The sequence below is a fragment of the Bos mutus genome, chromosome 10, assembly GCF_027580195.1.
Source record: "Bos mutus isolate GX-2022 chromosome 10, NWIPB_WYAK_1.1, whole genome shotgun sequence".
In the NCBI taxonomy this organism is placed as follows: Eukaryota; Metazoa; Chordata; class Mammalia; order Artiodactyla; family Bovidae; genus Bos; species Bos mutus.
Genome location: NC_091626.1, coordinates 31,114,583 through 31,130,409, shown reverse-complemented (window position 1 = coordinate 31,130,409; position 15,827 = coordinate 31,114,583). Strand labels below are relative to the sequence as shown.

At 36.6% G+C, this 15,827-nt stretch overlaps 1 protein-coding gene across 17 annotated transcripts in view; it reads left to right on the top strand.

Moving 5' to 3' along the window:
- Positions 1–15,827, top strand: part of FUT8 (fucosyltransferase 8) — a 337,919-nt gene that overhangs the window by 121,861 nt on the left and 200,231 nt on the right. For 5 of the 17 annotated variants that reach the window (XM_070377707.1, XM_070377708.1, XM_070377700.1 and 2 more), the window contains one exon: positions 401–462. The exons of the other annotated variants lie outside the window; for them this stretch is intronic. The gene's annotated coding sequence lies outside the window, so the exon portion shown is untranslated. The remainder of the gene's footprint in view (positions 1–400; positions 463–15,827) is intronic. 17 annotated transcript variants of the gene reach the window in all.

Sequence of the window (15,827 nt, the reverse complement as noted above, 5' to 3'; positions counted from 1 at the left end):
CTCTCATTTTCTTATGTGAGTTGAATTATACAGTATTTTTCCTTTTGTAATTGACTTCTTTTAATTAGCATAGTGTCTTCAGGGTTCATCCATGTTGTCCCATGTATCAGAATTTCAGTCTTTTTAAGACTAATATTTCTTTATGCATATGCCACATTTTGTTTATCCATTTATCTGTCAATGAATGTTTGGGTTGTTTCTACCTTTGGCAGTTGTGAATAATGCTGCTGTGAACACTGATGTGCAAATATTTGTTCAATGATGGTTATATGTATTTTTAATATATTTTAACATTTAAAGATATTTGAGGGAATAAAATTCTATTTGAATGGACTGCATAAATATCTGTGTTTTCACTGATGTCAGTGGTTGTTTACTGAATACCCATCATGTATTCCAGCTCCCGGGCCACAGGCCGCAGAGGGTCCCTGGCCAGTTAGGAACTGGGCCACACAGCAGGAGGTGAGATGTGCAAAGAAGTGAAGTACTCCCCATTGTTCACATTACCACCTGAGCTTTGCTTCCTGTCAGATCAGCAGTAGCATTAGATTCTTACAGATTCTCATATATCACAATGTAGTGATGTTAATAGAAATAAGTGCACAACAAATGTAATGCACTTGAATCATCTTGAAACCACCCCCACCCACATTTGCGGAAAAACTGTTTTCTACAAACTGGTTCCTAGTGCTAAAATGGTTGAGGACTACTGTTCTAAGGGATATAAAGAGAATATTTATTGAATACTTACTGTGAATTGGAGATTAGGGACATAAAGAGTAATAAAACCATGTTACTGTTTTTGAAGACCTTGCAGTCTAATAAGAATGATAGGATGTATATATAAAAACAGAACAACCTGGTAGCATTATACTTTTTGAAGCTGAAGAGATGTTCACAGTCTGATCCAAACCAGCATCTTCTCATGCTAAGATTTTTGCATGTCATCCTAATCAGTTAAGAGGCAAAATACATGACCATAATCAACAAGCATATTCCATTCAAGTATATGTATTTAACATTCAAGCATAAATTTTGAAGTTATCAATCATTACACTCTGCAAAACAGTCTTCTCCAATAACAACATCCTTAGAATGGCTTATATTCTTTTATCCAAACTCCTACCTTAACTCTCACTTAATCTCCTATCTCCACCTCCACCTTGAGTTGTATAATTTTTTGTTGTGGATATGTTTTTTATACATGTAAACCGACTTACCTGTAGGTGAGTAAAAGGTGAAATGATGAACTCTGTATGTGTTTCAAGTTTCTTTACAGGCTTAAATGATTCTAATTTTATCCCTGTAGTATCTGGATTTCCAGGCGAAAGAAAACAGAATAAGCAAGTCTAGAGGTTTCTCGACAAATCTATTTCATAATGATTTAAAAGGCAAAAATTTGATTGGAATAAAAACATTTTGGTGTGCTTTGGTGTTTCAGTGATATTCTCCCTCTCTCAAGCTATTTTTTTCTGGAAAACCAAAATTAATCCTTTGTTAATTCAGTCATAATTTTTGAGTTTAGTTGTATTTTTAAGGTTTTTCTGGCTGTGCCAACTGAAACTTTTAGATACCACTCTTTTTCCTATTTTCTAACATTTCTAACGAAATGTTAGAAAGACCAAAGGAAGACATACAACCAGCTGTTAGATTCACATTTCCTTTGGATGATGTTTTGAAGTTCAGAAAAGGAATTTTGAAAAATTTAAACACAGCTGAGCAGAGTTTCCAAGAGGCAATACTGTAATACTACTTCTTTCTCCATATTTATTTTCTTGACTCAGTACTGAGCCTGAATTCTGAGTGGTAAAGACATTTATAGACTCATTACTCTGTAGGGTGAAAAAAAAGGAAAAAGCTAATTTCAAAGTTAAAACTTAGAAAAAAGAAGATAATTGTAGAAGTGAGGAAGGATGAATGAACAAGGATGATCATCCATTCATTCAGCACATATATGAAAGTCTACTATGTACCAGACATGCCACTAAACACTGGAAATAAAGCAATGAATAAAATAGGATCAGTACCACTCCTGGAACTTCGATTGCTGGTAAGAGTGAGTAGAACATAACAAGGCTCTTAAAAATAACTTGAATAAATGAATGTCTTGAATAAATAACTTGAATAAATAAAGTTGAATAAATAAACTTCAATAAATAAATATATTGTGGAGAAGAATTTGGGGGTAAAGGACATTTTAGTGAAAAAGTATGAACTGTCCTGTTCATTGTATTTGAGATACTTCATTTAAAAAATAGAAAAAAAAAAACTTATTACTGGGCAAAATGACTTAGTTATGGTAATACATAGAATGTAATACATTGGAGCCCTTAAAAATAATGACATACATTGAAGTATGTTGGCTAACATAAAAGATGTTCTTTACCTAATGTCAAATTAAGCAAAGTAGGCTATAGAATAGGATGTATGGAATGGTTCTTTTGAGATTATTTACATTTATGTAAAATGTCTTGAGAGATAGTAGAAACTTTGGAATCAGACATTCTTGGGCTCCATAAAAGCGTACTTCATAAAAGTTATTCGTTAACATGTGTCAGAGTTTTATCTAACTAATGAGGGAACAATCAGGAAGACCAAAGAACCGCTTATAAGAGTTTTTGAGCATTAGGAGTTCTTGTATTCATTTAGGAAAGGGATGCTAAGATAAAATTGCTAAGCCACACAGAAGTCTCATCAACTTTCTGAAGGAAAAGGAAACTTGGAATGTAAAGCAGTGAGTTCAATTTAAATATCATCATGGTCTTTATCATCATATCCAGTATCATTAAATATATCAGTTTCATTGATTTTAGCATGGAGATCAAATTGCCAACATCCACTGGATCATGGAAAAGACAAGAAAGTTCCAGAAAAACATCTATTTCTGCTTTATTGACTATGCCAAAGCCTTTGACTGTGTGGATCACAATAAACTGGAAAATTCTGAAAGAGATGGGAATACCAGACCACCTGATCTGCCTCTTGAGAAACCTATATGCAGGTCAGGAAGCAACAGTTAGAACTGGACATGGAACAACAGACTGGTTCCAAATAGGAAAAGGAGTACGTCAAGGCTGTATATTGTCACCCTGCTTATTTAACTTATATGCAGAGTACATCATGAGAAACGCTGGGCTGGAAGAAGCACAAGCTGGAATCAAGATTGCCCGGAGAAATATCAATCACCTCAGATATGCAGATGACACCACCCTTATGGCAGAAAGTGAAGAGGAACTAAAAAGCCTCTTGATGAAAGTGAAAGAGGAGAGTGAAAAAGTTGGCTTACAGATCAACATTCAGAAAACGAAGATCATGGCATCTGGTCCCATCACTTCATGGGAAATAGATGGGGAAACAGTGGAAACAGTGTCAGACTTTATTTTTCTGGGCTCCAAAATCACTGCAGATGGTGACTGCAGCCATGAAATTAAAAGACGCTTACTCCTTGGAAGGAAAGTTATGACCAACCTAGATAGCATATTCAAAAGCAGAGACATTACTTTGCCAACAAAGGTCCGTCTAGTCAAGGCTATGGTTTTTCCAGTGGTCATGTATGGATGTGAGAGTTGGACTGTGAAGAAAGCTGAGCGCCGAAGAATTGATGCTTTTGAACTGTGGTGTTGGAGAAGACTCTTGAGAGTCCCTTGGACTGCAAGGAGATCCAACCAGTCCATTCTAAAGGAGATCAGCCCCGGGTGTTCTTTGGAAGGACTGATGCTGAAGCTGAAACTCTAGTACTTTGGCTACCTCATGCGAAGAGTTGACCCATTGGAAAAGACTCTGATGCTGGGAGGGATTGGGGGCAGGAGGAAAAGGGGATGACAGAGGATGAGATGGCTGGATGGCATCACCGACTCGATGGACATGTGTTTGAGTGAACTCCGGGAGTTGGTGATGGACAGGGAGGCCTGGCGTGCTGCAATTCATGGGGTCGCAAAGAGTCGGACACGACTGAGTGACTGAACTGACTGAACTGACTGGAAGCTTGCTATGTGCCTTCAGAGTTATAGCTTTATCTGCATTGTATTTTAAAATTACATCAGCTTTGTTACCCTATTAGTCTGGCAGACCAACCAATAAAATATCTGAGGTATTTATTTAAACCAGTTTTCTCAACTTTCCTTTGTACAGCATAGCCTCTTTATACATCAAAACACATTGCTTCTACTCATTCATTTCCCAACATTTTGATTTCCTGAGTATACTCTTCTTCATTCATATTCTTCATACACCAACATTTTTTATTCATTGTCTTTCTTACCCTTGCATCTGTTTAACCTCCTTTACCTTATTCTTGGGCATGGCAGTGCCTCCCAGCATCTCAGATTCGTTTCTTGTGGTGGCAATGGTAGCTGCTCCTCTGAGTGGCACACGGGACAAAGTAGCATATAGTACAGATGGAACCACATATGTGAGTGAGTTTTGACTGAATTTTTCTAAGATATACTTACCAGCATCAAAATTCTTTCCTTCTTCCCTTTCTGTGTGTGTTAATGTTTTAAGGTTTTTTTTTTGGAGGGGGGTGGAGGGCAGGTATGGAGTTATCTTTACTCTTAGCTTTCTTAGCCTCATTACTAAGGTGGACCTCTCTTCTTGGGTCTTTACTGAATGTCCCAAGGATTCCGTGAGGACTTTTTTATCTTGCTTGTGAGAACTTGGATGATTCCTGGCCCTATGTAAGCCTTGGGAATTACCTCCCTTTTGTTACCTGGTAGTTTTTCTTGCCCGGAAGTTGTTTTTCTTCAACCATCTCATTTTATGCATATGCAAAATTGGTATTCAGGTAAAATTTAAGTAGATCTTTTTCCCCCTTCTTAAATGGGCCTTTGTGTTGCTCTCGTTTCAGGACTGTAGCCAGTCAGTCTTCTCTGTCCATGGGATTCTCCAGGCAAGAATAGTGGAGTGGGTTGCCATTCCCTTCTCCAGGGGATCTTCCTGACCCAGGGATTGAACCCAAGTCTCCTGCATTGCAGGCAGATTCTTTATCATCTGAGCCACCAGGGAGGCCCCAGTTGCTTACATATGGAAGTTAATTCTGGATTCTATTACTCCCTCATGGGTGAAAGTAGAGATTTCTTAACACTTTTAACTTGGAGAATGATATTCTTAGTGAGTGATATATCCTGCTCAAATTGTTTTCAAATACTATTATGTGTAAAAATTCATTTTTAAAAGTGCTGCCTAAATTAAATTTATCTTAGTAACAACATTTCTTCTACATATAGCTGTGAATAAAATCTGCTTTGGCTGCTTGTCTTCTAATAATAGTTACCAGTCAACTGATGCATTAAATTAAAGTTGGTGTAACCCTAATGATTTATAATAGCTGATACTTTTTGGTACTGCTTTGCCTCACTGAAGAGCACTGCTGTTTTATGGTACTTCTTTTCTTTTAAACATGATTCAATATAGCTAAAAGAACAAAAAAGCAGTAACCTTAACGTAACTCTTACTTAATATAGAAACTTTTTGCTAATAAAAAATCTGTTTTATATTCCATCTATTGAGATACAGTGAAAAAGCATAAACTAAGTACTAATTATTTCTTTGAAATTCTTTCATTTAGTTTAAAAACATTGGTAAGTCGTAGTAGAAGTTAATTGAGAATGTCTCATTAAGTTTGGAATTAAGAAAGTAAAGGATGTATGTGGCGAAGAACAATACAAATTTTGTTGTTGTTTTTGTTTGGTTTAAGGATCTGAGGTGTTCATGAAAGAGTTAACAACTGTCACCGTTATGGTTGATTCAGTTGGCAGCATGAACTTCCTTCTTTATCATTAACCTTTCAGTTACTATACTAGATACAAGGTGCCCTATCTAGTAGTCATTTTGTGTCTATTGTGTCCTTAGAAGAGAGACTTGAAATTCTTAGGGGAATGTTTGAAAATGAGTCAGTAGTAGCATTGTGATTTGAATGTCATATGCTGAGGCTTAAGGAAGGTATTTTTGTCTCTAGCATCAGAATTACATATAAGTAAATCTTTTAGAAAAATCCTAAAGAAATTTATAGCCCTAATTTACATGTGTCTCAAGGGTGAGGGTTAGGATTATAATTATAGATGAGAGAACTATAAAGGCACTAATTCTAACAGATGGTAGCAAAATGTCCAAATTTTTGCTACTTTTGTTATTTCTTAAAAACTGATTTCTAATACCTTTAAAATGACTGTTTTTAGATACAGCCATTGAGTTTGGTATGGCAATAGACTGTTTACTTTTTTTGATAGCAGATACAAAATGCAGACATTAATTATTCAGAATCTTTTAGACACTAATGGCTATTTACTTGTGAGAAAATTTAAACTGGCATGTGACAGTCACTAGATCCATCTGCCAAAGCGGCTTTAAGTTTTGGTCTGTTATTACTAAAAGTGATGGGTCTTACCATAGAGTGACCTAGGCCACGTGGATGCACTGCATTTCTTTTCCTGAGATGACTTACCACTGAAATTCATGGATTCGGTTTGTTATTTTGGTTGCATGTTCCCTTGTCACTTTGCTACTAAAGTGTAATAACCCCTCGACAATAATGGTTTTGGTCAGCCAAGCCATATTGTTTTGATTCATTTGGAGTAGAGAACAGGGACTCTGTAGTGAAATAGATCTGACTATGAATCTCTGCTCCTCCTGGTTTTGTGACCTTAGGTGAATTACTTAACCTCTGCTGATGCATTTGATATTAGTATAGTTTACTAGTTTAAATGTGTGAACTCTGGAGATAGTTTGTGGGGATTTGAATCCTGGTCGTGCTGCTTATAAGCTGGGTGACTTCAGACATGTTTCTAACTTTCTGCCTCCTCTTTCGTATCTGTAAATTAGAGATAAGAATAGTACTTATCTGTAAACACTTTGAGTTTTTTAAACCTATCTGGAATGTAATAAGCACTCAATACATGAATACTCGTATTATCTATATAAAAATGAGGACAGAAATAACATAGGAAGGCTGTCATGAGGCCTGAATGGTTAAATAAAGCACTTCACACTGGGACTTAGTAATGTTCAGTAAATGATGGTACTGTAAGGAGATTGGGGCTTCCTGGGTGGCGCTAGTACTAAAGAACCCAGCTGCCAGTGTAGGAGGCATGAGACCCAGGTTCGAATCCTGGGTTAGGAAGATCCCCTGGAGGAGGGCATGGCAACCCACTCCAGTATTCTTCCCTGGAGAATCCCTTAGACAGAGGAGCCTGGCCAGCTATGGTCCATAGGGTTGCACAGAGACAGACATGACTGAAGTGATTTAGCACGCACACACATAAGGAAATTAATATTATGATGCAGCAGATATATCTGTGGAGTAAGCATAGATCCAGAATTTGTAATTAAAGAGACCACATTGAAACTCCATTGCTAATTGGTTAGGACAACAATGAGTTCCAGCATTCTGTTAGGTCACTTGTACAGAACAAATCAACTTTTCTATCCCAACTGGTGTACAGATGGGGCACATGAAAAAATCCCATCCAGTGCTGGGCTGGATGAATCACAAGCTGGAATCAAGATTACCGAAAGAAATATCAATTACCTCAGATATGCAGATGACAACACCTTTATACCAGAAAGCAAAGAGGAACTAAAGAGCCTCTTAATGAAGGTGAAAGAGGAGAGTGAAAAAGCTGGCTTAAAACTCAACATTCAAAAAATTAAGATGATGGCATCCGGTCCCATCACTTCATGGCAAATAGATGGGGAAAAAATGGAAACAATGACAGACTTTATTTTCGTGGGCTCCAAAAATCACTGCAGATGGTGACTGCAGCAATGAAATTAAAAGACACTTGCTTCTTGGAAGGAAAGCTATGACAAGCCTCAGTTCAGTTCAGTCACTCAATCTTGTCTGACTCTTTGTGACTCCATGGACTACAGCACGCCAGGCCTCCCTGTCCATCACCAACCAATTCCTAGAGCTTGCTCAAATTCATGTACATTGAATTGGTGATGCCATCCAACCATCTCATCCTCTGTTGTCCCATTCTCCTCCTGCCTTCAGTCTTTCCCACTGTCAGGGTCTTTTCCAATAAGTCAGTTCTTCACATCAGGTAGCCAAAGTATTGGAGCTTCAGCTTCAGCAAAAGTCTTTCCAATGAATATTCACGACTGATTTCTTTTAGGATTGACTGGTTTGATCTCCTTGCAGTCCAAGGGACTTTCAAGAGTCTTCTCCAGCACCACAGTTCAAAAGCATCAAGTCTTTGGCACTCAGCTTTCTTTATGATCCAACTCTCACATCCATACATGACTACTGGAAAAACTTTGGCTTTGACTAGATGTACCTTAACCTAGACAGTGTATTAAAAAGCAGAGACATTACTTTGCCAACAAAGGTCCATCTTGTCAAAGGTATGGTTTTTCCAGTGGTCAGGCATGGATGTGAGAGTTGGACCATAAACAAGGCTGAGCACTAAAGAATTGATGCTTTTGAACTATGGTGTTAGAGAAGACTTTTGAGAGTGCCATGGACAACATGGAGATCAAACCAGTCAATCCTAAAGGAAATCAGTCCTGAATATTCATTGGAAGGACTGATGCTGAAGCTGAAACTCCAGTACTTTGGCCACCTGATGCGAAGAACTGACTCATTGGAAAAGACGCCTATGGTGGGAAGGATTGATGGCAGGAGGAGAAGGGTACGACAGAGGATGAGATGGATGGCATCGCCTAATGGACATGAGTTGGAGCAAGCTCTGGGAGGTGGTGAAGGATAGGGAAGCCTGATATGCTGTGGTCCATGGGGTCACAAAGAGTCAGACACGACTGAGGCACTGAACAGCAACAACAGAGATTTCACAATTGCAGTCTTGGTGTACCTATTGTGATACAGTTTGGGACTGGCCACACTCCACAGCTGGCCAAGAAAGTAAATGCATTTATTGGGAAAAGCTTTTACATCAGCCACTAAAGATACGACATCAAAGTTTTCCCAATGTGAAGGGTTATTAGAAATTTTGAAAAACAGAAAGTGAGTCATGATGCAGGATCCTCATATTCTACTCAATCCTTAAATCTCATATTCTAGTCAATTCTAAAATTTACCCTTCTTCTGTAGTAGTAGAATCCTGACTTTTTGTTTTTAGCTAGGCACATTGATGCCTGGAATAAAAGACTATTTCCCAGCTATGTGACTAAGTTCTGGCAAAAGAGATAAAAACAGAAGCATTATGTGTGTGCTTAGAAAAGGCACTGACTCAACTGTAAGAGACCCCATTTTGCCATTCAGTTTCTCTTCTTCTTTTTGACTTGTATTGAAGACATGATAACTGGAGCTTTAGCATACATTTTGGGCCATGAGGTGATGATGATGGAAGCCAGGGACCTAGAATGGTAGAGAAGTTAGAAACTTCGGTCCCTAAGGATACTTGCAACTGCCATGTCTACATCACCTGTCTCTAGACAACTTTTACAAAAGAAAAATAAATCTCAGTGTTGTTTAAGTTACTTCTGTGTTTGGGTATTCTGTATTGTGCAGAATATATTATTACACTGAGGGAAAGGAATAAATATTAGAGCACTATTGAGATTTAGTCACTGGTGTATAGGGTGGGGGTGTATAAGGACTTAAACATAAAGGAGATTGAAGGGCAATAGCATAAATGATTAAAGGACTGAGAAGATTGTGGATCACTTCTATTATACTGGTGAAATTTTATTATATTATTGGGAAATAAACTTTTTGGGAAAATATTTCAAACAGTGACATTTGTAAACTACTTATTAAATTTTGTTGGCTATAGGGCGTGGTTAGAAGAGCTGGTAAAACTGATGGGGGAGCATAGATAATTTTTGTGTTTACAGCATTAATAGTCTTTTATATTGCTAGGTTGTTATGCCATTGTTAAATGAAGTATTTACAGCAGTAGATTTTTTTCTGGTAAAGTTATTCTAATAATGATATTTCACGTGTCTCTAAAAATTTTGGATTGGCAAATATGAAAAAACGTTAGAAAACATTGGATTAACCATTTTCTTAAAAATAGGTTGAGAAAAGATTATTTTGGAGCCTACACAGCAAATGTTTAAGATTTATTCACTTTTACATAAAGATTATTCTAAAAAATTGTTTGTGTATTAATACTTGGGCCCTCACATTTAAATGGTTTGTGTGACACCAAAATAATTGTTTGACATTTAATTTAATAGCTTTGGCTAGACAAAGGTTTAGATGCCTGAGCTGAATATGTGATAATCTCTCTAATAATGTTGCCTAATTTATGACTTGGTTTTATTGGATAGTGTGGAATTACAGACCTAGAAAGACTTTACTGTCTTTAATGTAAATGTTTGCTAATTTGGTCTAACCTAATGTGTCTAATATGATATGTTTTACTATATCTTTATTAATGAGCTTGAACATCTGTCTGTTTATATTATAATCATTTGTATCAACAGCATAATACAGTCTTAGGCACAAGAGCTTAACTTACTCGATTTTGAATCCTGTGTCTTCTAGTTACTAATTATGTGACCTTGAATATGTTTCTGTGATTGGGAGCATACTATTGTGATAAGGGCATAAAAGACCTCAACTCTGACCTTTGCTTATACTAGCTTTGTAAATGCTTTAAGCAAATTACTTAATAGCTGTGAGCTACAGTTCCTCATCTGTAAAGGGATGGCAAATCATAATTAGAGGGTTTTTTTTTTTAATAAATTGAAATAATTATATAGAACTACAGACATATAAAACATTAAAATACTTTATCTTCACTTTTTAAAAACTCAAGAATATTTTATTGTTATAAGATTTTTTTCCCTTGGATTTTTTATCTTATAACTGGAAGTTTGTATTTGTTTGACCATTTTCATTCAACTTGCCTACTTCCCACATTTGCAGCCTTTAGCAACCATCAATCTATTCTCTATATCTATGAGTTTTTTTTTTTTTTAAGATTCTGCATGTAAGTGAGATAATGCAGTATTTGTCTTTGTCTGCCTTAGTTTACTTTGCATAATGCCCTCAATTCATCCAAATTGCTGCAGATAGCAAGATTTTCTTCCTTTTTTATGATTGTATATGATTCCGTTGTGTGTGTGTATATATATGTATGAATGTATGTATATTTTTTCAGGAACTGCTATACTATTTTCCATAGTGGCTGCACCAATTTATACTCCTACTAACAGTACACAAGGGTTCCTTTTTCTCAACATCCTCACAAGCACTTGTTATTTCTTGTCTTTTTGGTAAAAACATGTGAGGTGATATGTTGTGGTTTTGATTTGCATTTGCTGATTAGTGGTGTTGAGAACCTCTTCCTTTATCTGTTGGCCATTTGTATATTGTCTTTGGAGAAATGTCTATTTAGATCCTGTGTCTGTTTTTAAAATGGATTGTTTATTTTTTCTATTGAGTTGTATGAGTTCTTAATATATTTTGGATGTTAATCCCTTATCTGTATATGGCTTCCAAATATTTTATAGGTTGCCTTTTTACTTTTGTTGATGGTTTCCTTTGCTATGCAGAAGCTTTTTAGTTCAGTGTAGTAAGCAACAGTTAGAACTGGACATGGAACAACAGACTGGTTCCAAATGGGAAAAGGAATACATCAAGGCTGTATATTGTCACCCTGCTTATTTAACTTCTATGCAGAGTACATCATGAGAAACACTGGGCTGGAAGAAGCACAAGCTGGAATCAAGATTGCCGGGAGAAATATCAATAACCTCAGATATGCAGATGACACCACCCTTAAGGCTCTTGATGAAAGTGAAAGAGGAGAGTGAAAAAGTTGGCTTAAAGCTCAACATTCAGAAAACGAAGATCATGGCATCTGGTCCCATCACTTCATGGGAAATAGATGGGGAAACAGTGGAAACAGTGTCAGACTTTATTTTTCTGGGCTCCAAAATCACTGCAGATGGTGACTTGCAGCCATGAAATTAAAAGACGCTTACTCCTTGGAAGGAAAGTTATGACCAACCTAGATAGTATATTGAAAAGCAGAGATATTACTTTGTCAACAAAGGTCCATCTAGTCAAGGCTATGGTTTTTCCAGTGGTCATGTATGGATGTGAGAGTTGGACTGTGAAGAAAGCTGAGCGCTGAAGAATTGATGCTTTTGAACTGTGGTGTTGGAGAAGACTCTTGAGAGTCCCTTGGACTGCAAGGAGATCCAACGAGTCCATCCTAAAGGAAATGAGTACTAAATATTCATTGGAAGGACTGATGCTGAAGTTGAAACTCCAGTACTTTGGCCACCTCATGTAAAGAGTTGACTTGTTGGAAAAGACTCTGATGCTGGGAGGGATTGGGGGCAGGAGGAGAAGGGGACGACAGAGGATGAGATGGCTGGATGGCATCACCAACTCGATGGACATGAGTTTGAGTGAACTCTGGGAGTTGGTGATGGACAGGGAGGCCTGGCGTGCTGTGATTCATGGGGGTAGCAAAGAGTTGGACACGACTGAGCAACTGAACTGAACTGAACTGAGTCTCACTTGATTACTTTTGCTTTCATTGCCGTTTTTTCATTTGGTGTCAAATTTAAAAAATCATTGCCAAGACTGATGTCAAGGAGGCGTTAAAATTTTATGGTGCAAAGTCAATGGAATTAAGGAAAGGCTGATAACTCCTTTAGTTATTGACCTAATAATTAGTTGTAGCTTTTATTTATTAAACCCATACTACGTGCCAGCCACCATGACTAGCACTTACATACATATCTTAGTTCAAGACTACTTTAAATATTCATTTAAACTAACAAAAGCAAATAGAGTTAATAGTCTCACTCAACCAAAATATAATAATAATAGCTATAATTCTAATTATTATATTTTAATTGGTCCATAATGAATGTTATTAACTAGTTTATGAAGAGGTTAAATTTTGGCCACAGTCACATAGCTAGAAAGTTGAGGAGGAAATGGGCAAAAATTGTTCTTAGTGACTCTAAAACTCTCTTTAATTCTCCAGTTATTACATTGACTAAATATTATTGAGTGTATCTCCTTGTATAGATACTTTAGTAGTAGCTTTAAGGCTTCCTTGATAGCTCAGTTGGAATCTGCCTGCAATGCAGGAGACCCCAGTTTGATTCCTTTGTTGGGAAGAGCCACTGGAGAAGAGATAGGCTACTCACTGCAATATTCTTGGGCTTCCCTTGTGGCTCACCTGGTAAAGAATCCGCCCACAATGTGGGAGACCTGGGTTCAATCCCTGGGTTGGGAAGATCCCCTGAAGAAGGGAAAGGCTACCTACTCCAGTATTCTGGTCTGGAGAATTCCATGGACTGTATAGTCCATGGGCTTGCAAACAGTCGGACACGACTGAGCGACTTTCACTTTCACACTTGAAGTATTGCATTAAAAATATATGTAACTTGTTAAAATCTACTGTTATTGAAGTTTTACCAATATGAAGTATAGAAACTTTACCTCTAAAGTTCCTCTGCCCTCCTCTCATTTATAATATGATGGTCTTAAAATATCTCCTCTACATATATTTAAAACCGCAATAGACAGTTATATTTTTTGCTTCACTTGTGAAACATAGTGTAGAAAACTCAAGAATAGAGGTTAAGTCTATTATATTTGCCCATGTTTTTGCTCTTTTTTATGTTCTTTCTTCCTTCTGGGATTTATGAGGCAAAAAAAAAGCCCTCAGAGAGCTTACTGCTGTGTTGTTCCTTTAGTCCCTAGATCCTTGCAGGTCTGCCTTTGCTTTCCAAGCCTTACACAGTTCTCTTATATTTTTTAATATAGTGGCCAGGGTTTTTAGCTGTTCTTAGTAGGAGCGATGGGGAGAAGTGCGTGTTTTCCATCTTGGTCTGGAACTGAAGGTTACTTCATTGTACTTTTCATATATATGTAAAAAAATTGCCTATGCTGGAGTTTTATCTGGTTTTCCTGATAGTGTGCTATTTGGGAGGAAAAAGCTTGGGGCCTTTAAATCTTTGGATTGAATTATACTTGATAAATCCTAGTGATAGAGTTGCCCATCACTGGGGTTAAAAAAGTACATATAAAGGAGATTCTCTAGCTTCCCTTGCAATTCTTGGAAGTGAGCAGTTTCTTAATAATAAATTAAAAAAATAGCTATCATTGATTTTGGTTCTGCCATTTATTGACTTTATGACTTTGGGAATGTTATTTACTCTCAATGTGCCTCAATTTCCTCCACTGTAAAATGGGGATAATAATACTTGAAAGGTTGTTGAGAAGATTAAATGGTATTATAATTGTGAAGTAATGAGAAAAAATACCTTACATTCAGGAAGAACTGTATAAACATAGCTGTTATCTTCATTATTCTTAGAGTAATAGGCCCATATGATAGGCGTTATTACATTTATTTTAAGAATAAAAAATTCAGGCTCAGAGAGAGTAAGATGCCTTACTGGTTCTTTTCTGGCCCAGTTCTATATAGGTATTCTTAGGATATACACCCAGAGCTGTCTGACCTTACAGTGTATGCTTTTCAAGGTATGATGCTATCCATCAACATCATCAAATCCCCCTGCATCCTGTATTTTCACCTAGCATTATGTGTATTTCTCATCATACTTGATGTTTTAATCCAAACTATAACATCTCACCAGTCATTGTACCATAATTTATCTAACCTTCTCTTATTTTTGAATATAAATTGTCTCTCTGTCATCCAACTGGCTCATGTATTAATGAGTGCTCACCAATATTAGTATATTATTTTTTATAATGCAGTAGTAACAATTGACCTTTAAAGGGCTTTGTGCCTTTTATATGAAGATAGAAATGTGTTTTATGAAAAAGTATATCCCACTAAAAATTTTCAGTAGCATGTTTATTATACTTTTGAATGTCTTGTTCTGTAGAAACTGATTTAAATCTGTTTGAATCTGAATTTTTGAATCTTTATTGTTATTTAGAAAGAGTTCTGTAGAAAGATTGTGCGTCTTTATTCATTAGTTGTGTTGTATGAGACTTGGAATTTTTGCCATATGTCTCCTGGCCCTTATTAAATGTAACGTTGGAGGACTGTGCAGGTTATCAAGAGTTGGCTTAAATGTAAGTCTTTGATTTGAAATTATATTTAGATATATTTCTTTCTGAGCATCTACGGTTTACATTTTCTGAATGTAAATATAGATGAATAAACATGAAATGACTTTGAATCTTAGCTCTAATTCTTCAAAGTCTTTATTTTATTTTTATTTTGCCTAAGATATTGACTATAGATATTAAATGAATACATGCACACTGTAATATTCATGCATTCACTTTTTTGTTCTACAAATATTATCATAGGGCTTGCTTTGTTTTAGACACTGCTCTAAATCCCTGCTCTTCTGATACATACCTTTTAGTATAGAAAAGAAATAAGCCAATAATTATTGTGATAGTGTGATAGAGAATAATGGGGGATGGTGAGTGCTTTTTTTTTTTTAAGACAAAGTATTGTAGCATTCTTATAGCGTTTTATAGTCATTCACTTTTTCTTGCTGCCCAGGGTCCTGGTTTTGTTCTGCAGCCCACCCTTGGGAATAAATTCTGTTAGTCTAAGCATAATGTAATCCCATTTCACTGTCAGTGGTTGAATTTTCAAGGAATGAGTTGACTCACTCTTGTTTAATAGGATGTGCAGATTTGGGGTGACTTCTTTTAGTAGTTTCTCTCCTTTATAATGCGACTGACTAGAACAGTTGTTCTTTTTCACATAATTACTTGTGGCTACAGTTAAAATGTCAAGACTGTATATTGTCACTCTGCTTATTTAACTTATATGTAGAGTACATCATGAGAAACGCTGGGCTGGAAGAAGCACAAACTGGAATCAAGATTGCCGGGAGAAATATCAATAACCTCAGATATGCAGATGACACCACCCTTATGGCAGAAAGTGAAGAGGAAC